Source organism: Enhydra lutris, unplaced genomic scaffold, assembly GCF_002288905.1.
Source record: "Enhydra lutris kenyoni isolate GAN:26980312 unplaced genomic scaffold, ASM228890v2 scaffoldscaffold47, whole genome shotgun sequence".
Taxonomy (NCBI): domain Eukaryota; kingdom Metazoa; phylum Chordata; class Mammalia; order Carnivora; family Mustelidae; genus Enhydra; species Enhydra lutris.
The window spans coordinates 14,499,173-14,511,607 of NW_019154131.1; the positions used below are offsets into that span (position 1 = coordinate 14,499,173).

At 43.9% G+C, this 12,435-nt stretch overlaps 1 protein-coding gene across 2 annotated transcripts in view; it reads right to left on the minus strand.

Moving 5' to 3' along the window:
• LOC111156631 (solute carrier family 24 member 2) overlaps window positions 1-12,435 on the minus strand; it is a 239,662-nt gene that overhangs the window by 51,403 nt on the left and 175,824 nt on the right. The window lies entirely within an intron of this gene.

Here is a 12,435-nt window from a genome sequence, read left to right on the forward strand (position 1 = left end):
ATCAAGGTCTAACTGAAGGCCCAACCTGAAGGTTTCTCAAATGATACCCACACCCCTCCTTCCCAAGTGGAAATCCATCACTCCAATGGCACCTTGATTATACCTCATCACAGCCCTGATTCCAGTTTGCTGCCCACATGTCTGCTTTCCCATCAGACAGCAGGCTTCTCTGGGGGCACGGACCTTCTCTCGCCATCTTGTGTTCCTCAACAAGCATCTTAGTATAGTGCTTGGCACATGGGCACCCACTGAATTAGTGAAGTTCTCCCTAGGTCAGCTCTCTTTGGAAGTGTGAGCTTTGCTTTCAAGTGGGTGCAAGTCACAAACAATCTTCCACTCTGCAAATATTAACCAAACCTGTGCTGGGTACCAGGCAGTGTTTAGTGAACACGATCTATCTAGCTGGTGCCCTGTAGAGTCACAGCCGAGAGCCAGAGAGACAAAAAACAAGGACTTAAGATTCATGATGGTGGGGGCCTTCTCCGAAGGGTATGGAAACTCACAGAAGAGTGAAGAGTTCCAAGATACAAGATACCACTTAGCAGCTTGAAGGAATAAACTCCTCTTCATTCTATAAACTGTCCTCATGGGGCAGCTTATTCATCTAATAGGATCTAGCCTGACTTTTATTGTTTTGTTGTTGTTGTTTTAAGTAAACTCTATGCCCCAAATGGGACTTGAACTCATGATCCTGAGATCAAGAGTCGTATGCTCTACTGACTGAGCCAGGCAGGTGCCCCCTGATTTTTATTCTTAAAAGCAAAACATTGCAAAAATTTTTACCTTAAGCAAAAATCCCAAGAACATAGTTTACTTATTCTTATTCTTACACTTATTTTTGAAGTATAATCTCTAAATTATTTTTTCTAATTTTTGTGAAGCATCGTGTAAACCAATTATGACTACATTGGTATTAATGGAAACTAAACCAGTACTGTAATATTTTGTAAAATGTCTTCAGTCAATATTCTGAACCATATAATAAAGGTAATCAACCTAATTTAATTGTATTTGTATAGACATAATCATAGGACTACTTTCTGTAATTAATGAGAATATATACATAATTGTATCTCAACTGGTGGCCATCACGGAATGAAATGAAGAAGCCAGATTTCCTTATGAAGGTTTTAAAAAATAATTTTCTATAAGAATGACCTTTAGAATCACCCGTAAAGAGTGGATCTGTCCGCATGTGAATTGATTCTGTATCATGTCCCTGTCACTGGTCAGGGTCACCTTCTCATTGGAAATGTGGAGTGCTTTCATAAATATTTTGGAAGACTTCCAATGCTTTTCAAAGTTGATATCTCACAGATTGATACTTTGCCCTTTATTCCAATTTCTTGCCCCTGCAGGGACTTTGCCTACTCACTCATGGTGAATCTCCAGTCCTTCCTTTTCCTTCAGCATACAGTCCTGGTTAAGGCTATCCCCCGGGAACATTTCTCTTGACTTTAGAGTCAAGAGAGTCAAGAGTCCGGCACTGCCCTCTCTCGCCTGCCCTCCGCAGCCAAGCCTCTAGAAAGGTCAGCCTATGCTGGTGCTTTGGAACCCTTAGGGCACCTTTGTTCACTTCTTCACTCTGCATCCGGCCTTTGGCAGCATCGCTCCACTGAACCCGCCCTGGGCCACTTTTTGCCTCCACATGACTGGGTCTCTCAGTGCATCTGATATTCTTCAGCCCTGTCCTCGAAGTCCAATCTGATTTTCCAGGACTCCTGTGAGTGAGCCTTGAGCTACTATTCCCCAGGCTCCCCCCCCCCTCATCCCCCACATTCTTCCAAAGAATCCCGCGGACCTCCACCTGAATATCGGTGATTTCCAAATCAGATCTCTGGCTCTGATCCTCTTATCCAAAGGACTTCTGAACACTTCACTCAGAAAGCCCCTCCAAAAGTTAAACTCAGCCTGCCCCCCACTCCCACACATCACCTTCTTCCTGGGAATGCACCCATCTCCTTGCATTTTCTGTTGGTGATTTCCTCACTCGCAGTGTTTTCCAGCCATCTTAGAGATCCCTCTCACGCCCCATGCTCAATGAGTTGCCAGCTCCTTCTGAGTCTACCTTTGAACACCTTAGGTCCAACATTTCCTGCCTGGATATTGATTACAATCTCTTAGCTGGTCTCCCAGTTTTTAAGTTATGCTTCTCATGGCTTGGAATGCCCCACACTTGTTATTTGCTTGTCTTACTCCTTTTTAAGAATGATTTAAAGCACCTCATCTTTCAGGAAGCTTTCCTTGAGTCCCTTTCCTGGACTGGCAAGGCACCTCTCATACCCGTCCTACCATACCTGTTATCACAGACCCTTGGAGGCATTTTACTGACCTCTCTCCAGCGAGCCGTGAGCCCCTCAAGGATAGGGATGCCATTTCTCATCCACTCCCCAGTGCCTATTTCTTAGGTTGGTCCTTTGTAAATGTTTATGAATGTAACAACCTTAGTACAGATGACAAAGGGAGTGTGTGTGTGTGTGTGTGTGTGTGTGTGTGTGTGTGTCGCTTACAGTGCTTGCTGTATGAAAATCTATTCATAGTTTATGTTCCTTCTGGGGACAGAGAAACAAAGAAGGACCAGAAGAACAGTGTACAAAACTCACCCGGCGTTCTAGGTTAATGGGGTGATTAAGCCTCTAAAGTCTAATAGTGTTTACAGTTAATATTTCTCTATTTTGAAGCTCTTTAAAAAATATATATATAATCTAACTAAGTTCAGGCAAAATTGGAATTTTACAAACCAAAAAGCTTGCAGCGGCGATCACTGGCAGAATACAGTATTTTGGGAAAAGAGCCAATTTGCTGACCTTAGCCGAGGTTGACACTGCTGGAAAGCTAATGTTCTTTATCATTTTAGGTCACCTGCTTTATTATTTTAGGAACTTAATTTTCTGTAAATTTCTGTCTCAGAGACAGAGATACAAATGGCTCACACACACAAAATTCTCAGAGGGGTTTCTCTGATCTCAGCTTTGGAGTTCTGAGCCAGGTAGGGGTTGCCGGATGGAAAGTTTGCATGTCTTCCTCTTGTTCCCATCCTTAGCACCCTGCGGATATCTAAGAGATAAATGACTAAAAAATCACTCTACTAGGGCAGGCTTCAGATCTCAAGACTCACCAACATCCAGCCCCGCTGCCACCTGAAGCGTGCAAAAGATCTCCTCAAGAGTCACTTTTCAAAGCCGCTATCTTGGGTGCCTCTCTGCAAGTTGGTTGTGACATGAATGGATGATTTGGGCAAGGTTTTGATTTGCTCACAGCACCTGACAAAGAGGCGGGTGCAGTAAATGTGTATTGAATGGTTACTCTGACTTGTATATAAAAAACCGAACTTCAACAGTTCTTTCTCACAAGGAGCCTAGATATTACCCAGTTATTTATTTTGACTTTAGGTTTGGCTGACATTCATTCAGGAGCAGCCCCTAGCTCATGTACGTTTATCATCTCCCGTCACCTGGATTTCATGTGTCTGGGAATTGTCAATTACTTTGACTTCCTACTTCCTAGTTTTCTTGAATCCTCGATGTTACATTGTAAACTGGTGCCTGTAATTTCATTTGGAAGCACGGGTTTGCAACAGAAGTGCTGACACATGCCGAGCGTTCTTAACTAACTGCTCCTGAGGGCTTAGTGGTCCATGACTAAAATGAGATGATTCAGTTCATTTCAGATTTAATCAAAAGAGAAACTTACCATGCTTAATTGCACATGCCAGCCTCCTGGTATTACCGATTCCCACTTTTTTTTTTTTTTTAAGAGAAAGCTTCATGGGGGTGGGAAATTATATCATTAACTTATAATAATAGTATTCGAGTTTGACTAACGAAGGCAACTTAACATTTTCAGCTCTAGGGATGTCAGAAATAGACCAAAAGCGGTATCCACAATTTGCCTTCTGCTGCAACTTAACACCTTCTACATATGCAATGTGGCAAAATCTGCCTTTACTTGCCAGGTCCAATCTTTCTGCTTTTACTGCTCAACAGTTTAGATCATGAAAATAAGATGCAATGAAGTTTGAAAAACCGGATGTATTCTAATTAGACTTCCTTGGTCCTGGTTTTCAGGAAGACCGTGGATTTACCCACACAGCTGGTTTGGTCTTTCTGACAGATCTGATAACGGTTACTAGCTGTTTAGTCTGATTACACACATTCACTAGGCTGCTGTCTTCCTAAGATCCAGCCCCAGGGAGATACTTGCAAGAATACATCTCTAAAAAAGTAATGTGGTTAATAACTGGTGAGTCAGTACATTTTTGGGAGGGAGGGGGTAAGGCTCAGCCTTGCAGAGAGTATCTGGCCAAGTGCCTCGAAAAATCCTCTGGTTACGAAAAGTTGGACTGAATGAGTTAAACCATAAACTTGGAATGGATGAAACATAACATGGTATTGGAAATGGTGTCTGTGCACAACAGGGGCTCCCCACTTTGGTAACCGGAAGGAAGAAAGTTAACTTGCAGTGTACTTCTTAGACATCTTCAGGGCTGTCAACAGCCCTGTGGTAAGAAGGGCGCATGCTACGGTGGAAATTGGATATTCTGTGTGGGAGGAATAGCCTCGTCATGTAATTTACAGAGGAAAGACTTCCACCATACCCATACCCTGGCTTTAGCTCACCTTGGGTAAAAAAAATTCAGGTTTCTAGCACAAGTAAAGTAGAAGGTAGTTCTAATACCAACGCTGATCTGCTTTGTACGGAAGTCAGCTATGAATCAGTGTTCAAAGGACTTAGTTAAATTCAGCGGAGGGTCTCTCCTTCACTGTTGGTGGGAGTGAAGACTGGTGCAATCGCTCTGGAGGACAACTGGGCATTATCTTTCATGATTTGAAATGTGTTTATGCTTTCATCTGGTATTTCTATTTCTAGGGACTTATTTTATATGTATACATTCCCTGCTCAGTAGAGTTTGCTCTATGGGCAAAGAAGATGCTCATGTCATGTTCTAATAACTGGACAAATCCACGAAAAATGGAAATATTGTGAATGTCCATCAACAGGGGACTGATGGAATGAACCTACCATGGAAGAGCCAAGCAGTGGAATACTATGCAGCTGCCAAAAGGAATGAGGGCAGTGCTGATATGGAAAGGTCTCCAGTATATGCTGATAACCAAAAGCCAGGTAGAGAGAGCAGCATATAGAAGAAAAGAGCCTATGTTAGAAAACCAGTAAGAGTGGTTAACTCTAAGGGATGAGTGGAATCTGGAGTAAAAGGAAAACTCCCTTTTATTGCCTTTCCTTATGTAGTGTTTGCTTTTTACCTCTGTGTGCATGTAATGTTTTTATCATAAAGAGGAATAATTAAAATTACTTTGCAGTTATACTCTCTACTGGGCTAAAGGTTCGTATCTGCAACTAAAAGGGAAGATAGCTGTTGTTCTTTTAAAGGTCTATTTCACAGAAACAATGTAATGTCCTATTTGCTATAAATGTAGCCACATTAATCAACAGTTTATCTCTGAACTGGATCAAAGAATACACAGGCCTTCTATTTCAGAAGCTGTGTCCCAGGAACCTACCTACCCACTGTCCTGGTAGTGGCTTAACCGAGATGGAGGATCAAGTTTTCAAAAGATTTAATCTTAAAAGCAGACTCGAAACCAATGTCTGCCATCACATTTAGTAAAAGGCACCAGGACAGAATCTTGGACATGGGACCGGAAGGGGCATCAGGGTGTCCATTATCTGAACACTCTTCTGACGGAGGTTTCCTTGGCTTCTCCAGCAGAGGGCGCTTCACTGCCTTTTGCGGCAGCTCACTGCGTCTTTGGCCCTGTCCGTAGGAAAGGTCTTCTCGTGCTGGGCGGAACCTTCTCTCTCTGAATTGAGGAGGGCTCCTTCCTTAACCTTCCTCATCCCCAGCTAGACTTAAGGGTTCCCCCAGAGCTCCCTTCTCCTGGAAAGATAGACCCTACTTTATCACTGCAAACTGTCCGAGGGGCCAATCCCAACTTAGAACTTCTAGCACATTGGTAAGTTGCTCCCATTCCATCCCACAACCCTGTTTAACTCAGCGGAGCCTCTGGGGCATCTAACAATGTCCAGAACCCCCTCATCTCTGTGTGAAAATGCCTGACCTGACTCAGTCTCCCACCTCTGCCACCAGTAAGCCTGTCTCCACGTCCTTCACCTCTGCTCTGAATACTCTCTTTGCCTTTCTCTTTCAACGGAAATTTGGCTGTTTCCTGAAGGTCTCTCATGGCCCTTGAAAGGGGCAGCTGCTTGTCTCTCCAAATGCCCCACATTCCACCCTCCTTCCTCACTACTTCTGGACCATTTCTTCTCCCTCCTTCGAAGCATAAGCCACCGGTACCGCCTCCATTGCAGACTTCCTCATCCTCCCTCCCTCATTCCTGAAGAGATCAGAATGCGATTCACTATTGACTTACACAATGGCTCCTGTCACCAGCCTTGGTGACTTTATCGGTAAGCCCTGCAATGCTTGGCTCCTCACCACCCTAACCTGGTCACCTCCAGCTTCTCTTCCCTCCAGCTCACCTTATTCCTCTGATCCTACTGCTCGACCCTAAACTTAGCAATAACCACCCCACTTCCAAACTCCCGATCTGAAGCATCTCATTTTTTGTTCCCTACTCCCACCTTTGGGCTACAACAGTTCTCTGATTTCATTGGTCAATTCACTTTTTCATTGGTCAATTCACCTTTTCATTGCCTTCTTGAATTCCTTGGATTCTGGGATGCAGTTCTCTCCTGGGTCTCTGCCCAACCCAGTCTTCTTTGCTGGTGTCCCCCTTCTTCCCAGACTCTAAACTTTGGAGTCCCTGGGATCAACCTTGACCTCCTCTTCCCTATTGATTAATTAGGTATTCTTACCAGTTCTGTGGCTGTAAAGAACAACTATAGTATGATTCCCAAATCTGCATCCACAGCTTTGACCTTTCTACCAAGATCCAGACTCCATTTCCACTACTTCCCCCCACATCTCCATTTGAATGTCTCATAGGCATCTCAGACTTTACATGAGTTCTCAACAACGCTCCTAGAGCTTGATCTGTTCTCCATCCTCCCCATCAACATACAATTATACAAAAATGATATTTTTCTTTTGTGGAAAGAATGCATGTTGCCTATCTGATATCAATTCCCTTTCCTTTTTTAAATGATAGAATACCTAAATTATTTGGGACAGCAAATCACCTGGTTTAATAAAATATTTCCAGGCTTCCTTGAAACCAGGTGTAGGCATGTAACTGAGTTGTGGGCAGTTTTACTGGGAGGGTTTAAAGGGGAGCCTCCTCAAAAAGAAGACAAAACGGCTGGGGAAAATCATGTTGGCTCTTCCTCCTTCCTGGAATATAGGTGTAATGGCTGGAGCTCTAGCAGCAGCCATCTTGGACCATGAGGTGCCCTGAGGTTGAAAGTCATATGTTAGGATTATGGAGCAGAAGATGGAAGAAGCCTGAGGCTTGGATTATTGTAGAGCTTCCCTATCTGCCAGGCGCAGCCTGCCTCTGGACCTCTTATATTTGAGAGAGGAATTAACATCCATCTGACCAAAGCCACTGTTAATTTGGATTTTCTACTATATATAGCTGAACCTATCCAGTCTGATATACGAGTGTATATAACACAGTCTTACCCATTTAGGCAAGGATTAAAATATAATGTGAAGGCCAGAGAAAACACCAAAGACCTGTGGCTGGACTACATTTTCAGAGGCTACATCTTGGGCAGTGGAAAACACTGTTAAATGGCATTTCAAAATTCAATTTCTCCTTGAAAACGAACTGAACTATTTCATTGCAATTAAGAACATCAAATGACTGGCTAGACTATGTGACCTTAAGGTGCTTTTGTTTCTTTGAGATAATGGGGGCTTTCAAAACTCAGCTGCATGCCTAATTTAGGACCCCATGATTCAGGTGAGACATTAGTTTCTCAGCTTGGTAAAGGGCCTCTTGGTTGCCATGAGCAGTACCCTTAATTTCATTAAGGAAAAGGTCACTGTGATTTTTGCCCTTGACATTGCAACAACTTTTAACATCTTTTTTTCTTATGCAAATGAACAAAGACTTTTTAAATGATAGAGAAATTATTTTTCATGGAATGTCTATTCGTAAATGGCAATGAGTTTAGGACAGTATACTACAGGTAGATCTCCCCATACACTGCTTCTTTGTAAAATATTAGTCAGGACTTCTGTCTACCTACCCATCCATACATCTCTACGAATGCTTATTTCCAAAGAGTAAAAATTCGTATTTCTACATAATGTGATTGGTGGAAAGGTCTTTTCTCTTTTCAGTTCATCTGTTCTATCACATAAGTTTGTTTTCTTTTGAACAAGCTTTCTACATTTTCATTTAGAGTAATTTTAGTAAGGAAGTCAAGTTCCATTTATTGAGGCTTTTCCAGAATGAGAATGGTATGTAATTTGGGTATTTGCAGATGAGAAACAAACTCTGGGTTATTAGCTTTAAGTAAAAGTAAAAAATCACCCTTCCAAGAGTATGCAGTCTTACTGCACGAGGAGATAAGAGGATAGCCACCCCTGTAGAGGGGTCTGAGGTCGTCAAAAGACCACTTCTAGAGTAATTTGTTCATATCCCTGGAAATACCTTGTTAAATAGAAGGAAATACAGTCCTTGGGAGGAATAAGGCTTACTAATCTAGCAAGTCTATCAGTATGTGTCATACAGAGAGGGTGCTCCATCACTATTAAGTGAACGCATTAGTATCTGGTGGCTGGGATGCAGGAACGAGGCAATGGAGACATCATTTCTCTGAAAAGCCGCCCTCATTTCTCAAGGCTGAACATGATGCCTTTGGCTGGGCTCCCCCTACACCTTGGTCTGTCTATCACACCACTCATCTCTTGGCCTGTATCCCCCACTACAGCGTGAATTCTTTAGGAGAAGGGTTGTCTTTCATGAGCCCTGCACCCAGTCTAGTGCCTGGTACATACTAAGAATCGTTGAGTAAATGCTTTAGTGATTGAATGAAGGAGTGAGGAAGATTCTGATTAGCTTGGGGTGGGGAAGGGGGTTGGGTCTGGCCCAGGGGAGCTGTTCCAGTTTAGATCCTAAGGCACCTGAAGATAAGAGAGGGAGGGAGAGAAGGAAAGGGTTCTGAGATCAAGGACCCATTTTGTAAAGTTGTCGTGATTTTATCCAGTGTCTGAGAATGAATATATTGTTTTATTAAAATAATTTTTTTAATGGTGGAGTGTTCAAGGAGAGGCATGTTTTAATCAGCAACTCCTTGTCGCTCACTCTATGATACCCTCATTCTAAGTCTGTGGTTTAAACCTTTCCTATGACTGGTCTCTATCAAGCATTTCTTCCCACTCCCTATACTGACACCAACTTGAATTGTCTAGCTTCTCACAGCTACCTAGTACAGCAAATCACATTAGGGCCAAGAGGTTAGAGCTTGGGCCTGCCACAGTCCTGAGCTCAGGTCCCAAGTTACCACTTATCACCCCTAGTCCCACAGCTAAATACTTCACTTTTCTGAGTCTTGGTTTCCTTATCTAATATAATACATCTTTGGGCTTTGGCTTCCTTATCTTCAATAAAATCCACCTTGTGTGGTCACTGTAAGGTTTAAATGACATACAATATATAAAGTCCGCAGCACTGCCCCTGGCAGGTGGGAGGCACCCAGTGAAGGTTGGTGTACGCCCATTCTTTGATCCCTTTTTCAGCCTTGAGGTCAGAACTTCCACTCCTCCTTCCCTAGTACACCCAATATTGACAGGTCCTTGGGGCCCAGTTCACTTTCTCTACTAGTCTTCCCCTCTGGTTGAAGGCCATCCTTCCTCTTTCTGTGTAGCCTGTGATCCTCTTCCATATACCTATGGGACTCCCCACTTCCTTCCTGGTGACTCAATGGTTCCTGTGTTTTATTTCTCTCCCTGTTTATAAGTTCTGTGGGGGCAAACTGCTCAGCTTTTAATCTCATATTTCCCTAGACCACCTGGCAAAATAACTTGCAGATAGCAGGTGCTTAAAATCACGAGCTGAATATGTGCAGGACAATTCTATTTAGGAAATCATCACTCAATTCCTCTTAAGGCAGGGTGGCCTAGAGAATCCATCTATCCATTTGCTTCACTTGAGGGGGAAAAAAAAAACAAACAAAAAAAACAGGCCTTCATTTAAATTAGCTGACTTCACATCCCATCCAGAGAATTTTCTGGAAAGGGCGAAAAAGGTTGACTAGTTGTCTGGGCAATTACAATAAAGCCCTGCTCGAGAGCTAGTTGCATCTTGAAAACAGTGGAAAGAGATGCTTAACATGGAGCAGGGATTTCCTGAAGGCCAGCTAGCCCACAGTTATAGCCCTGAACATCTTTATCTGTAGGACACTTCTTTTAGTTGTATGATGGAAGAGGCTCCAGTCATGATTTTCGGTGGGAGGGGAGGGGCCCTCGAGGGTTTGAAGAAGTCACATGTGGCTGTGGCCTGGCTTTGAGCCTTTTAGGCAGAATCCCAGAGTTAGGAATAAGCCGGGCCTGGCCTGTCATGGAGGCGGCTGCCAGAGGGTGGGATCTGATGTGGCTAGAGGAAGACTTCCAGTTCCAAAGTATCTTTCCTGCGAGTAACCATGATTTAAAATTTAAAAAAATGCTGCCTTCGCTATGACTCGCTATTTTTCTACAACGGATGAATGTTCAGCTAGCAACGGAACACAAAGGGATAGGCAAGAAGGGAGAGGAGAGGGAAGTATAAGAAATGTGACAGGGGGCCCACGGGGGACTCCTAAACACAATATCCTGACCTTGCTAAGGGGCAGCCATGATCTTCCTTCCAGACGTGATTCTGACTTTGTGTTCCTGCCTAGAACGCCCAGTTGTTACCACGTAGACTCATCGGATTGCAAGTAATATTTGTGCGTCTTCGTGTGATCTTGATCTGTCTGGCTTAGAGGGGCTGAGAAAGAGAGTGGCAACCTTCGCTCAGGAAAGAAAGGAGCAGAGTCGGGGGGTAGATGGGGTGTTGAAGGCAACAGGGAGGCAGAAGCCCCTCTGACAATGGGAAGGTAAGGGTGGGAGGCAGAGGACAGGAGGGAGTCAAAAAAGAAAGTGGAGTCATGACAGGTTGGGAGGAAGCTAACAGACCCACCTTCCCCTGACCCCGAGCCACAAAACAGAGGCTGGGGACAAGCCGGATGCCTAGAGATGCCTTCAAACTCTGAGTCAGCGAGTCCCAAAGCTTTAGCTTCTCAAGCCAACCATCCATAAAACACGGAGGGGGTCTGAAGACACGGATTAAAAAATGAGAGCTGGGACAAGAACCTGCCTTTAAGTTCTGAATTGCTCTTTCTAGCCTCTTGGTGGTAGGACGCTCATTCTCATGGTAGATTTCCGTCTCTGGGGTTCTCAGTTCCCCAGGTTCTTGGGAGGGTCCTGAGCCATAAGAGGGTCCAATCTGAGATCCCCATCATGGCCTGCTGCTTTAGAAACCATCACAGTGGTTAACGGAGAGTATATCCTAGTTGTTGTGTTGGAGCTAGAGTCGTGGGGGGGAGGCAAAGAAGGAAGGGGCTTTCTTTTACCAAGGCTTGTCAGATGTTCAATTCTTGGAAGCAAAGCAACTAGGAGATCTTTGGCAAGCTAAGGCAACTTAGAAATACTAGAAGCTGAAAACAGGATATGCAACGCCTTTGGGAGTTTCTCTCATGTTGAAAGACAAAATTAGCTGATTCTCCTTCTAGGCTACCGTTGGATTACTTGTCAGAATCTAGTGTAAGAATCACACGGAAACCCCAAATGTTTTTATAACTTCCAAATATTGTTTCTTATTCACAAGATGGAGGTACGTGTGGGGTGAAATGGGGGGCTGGGGCGATTGGGGAACTGCCTTCACAAGAAAGTAGAATTTTCAAATCACTGTTCCATGGTGAACTTGTTTCAAGAGAAGTGATTTTCACTGGGTCAAGACAGTGCTGTGGGATAGTGCCTGGATTTCATTAGTAAATTCATTTTAAAATAAATCTCTGCCAGGCTTCATTTACAACTCGGGGGAAATGGTTGAAATGGTACGCTCGGTCTCACAGAGTGTGAACCCCCAGTAAATTCAGGTCCATGGGCCAGAACCGGAGCCCTGGCTTCTCAGAGTAATGCACTTGGACAAGGGCACAGGGACTGTGGGAACTGAAGACAGGACCCCACAGTCCTCTGCAATGGAAACAGGTCTCCAGCTGGTTTTGGGTGGAGGAGTTTCTTTGGTTCACTTACTCCTTTGGATAGATGGGAATACCCATCCCCTCGGAAATTCAGGGCTTATTAAAAGAGTGTTGATTGGGTGTGTTTCTGTGTGGTGTTGTGAGCATGTGTGGGAAATAATGCTGACCCAGTGGGTGTGTGCTTGTGCTTACGTTGCTGACACCATTTCTCTGAGCGTGTTACACAATTGAGATGGTTTGGATCATCTGAATGGAATAACATGATTACCCATGGTATTGCAC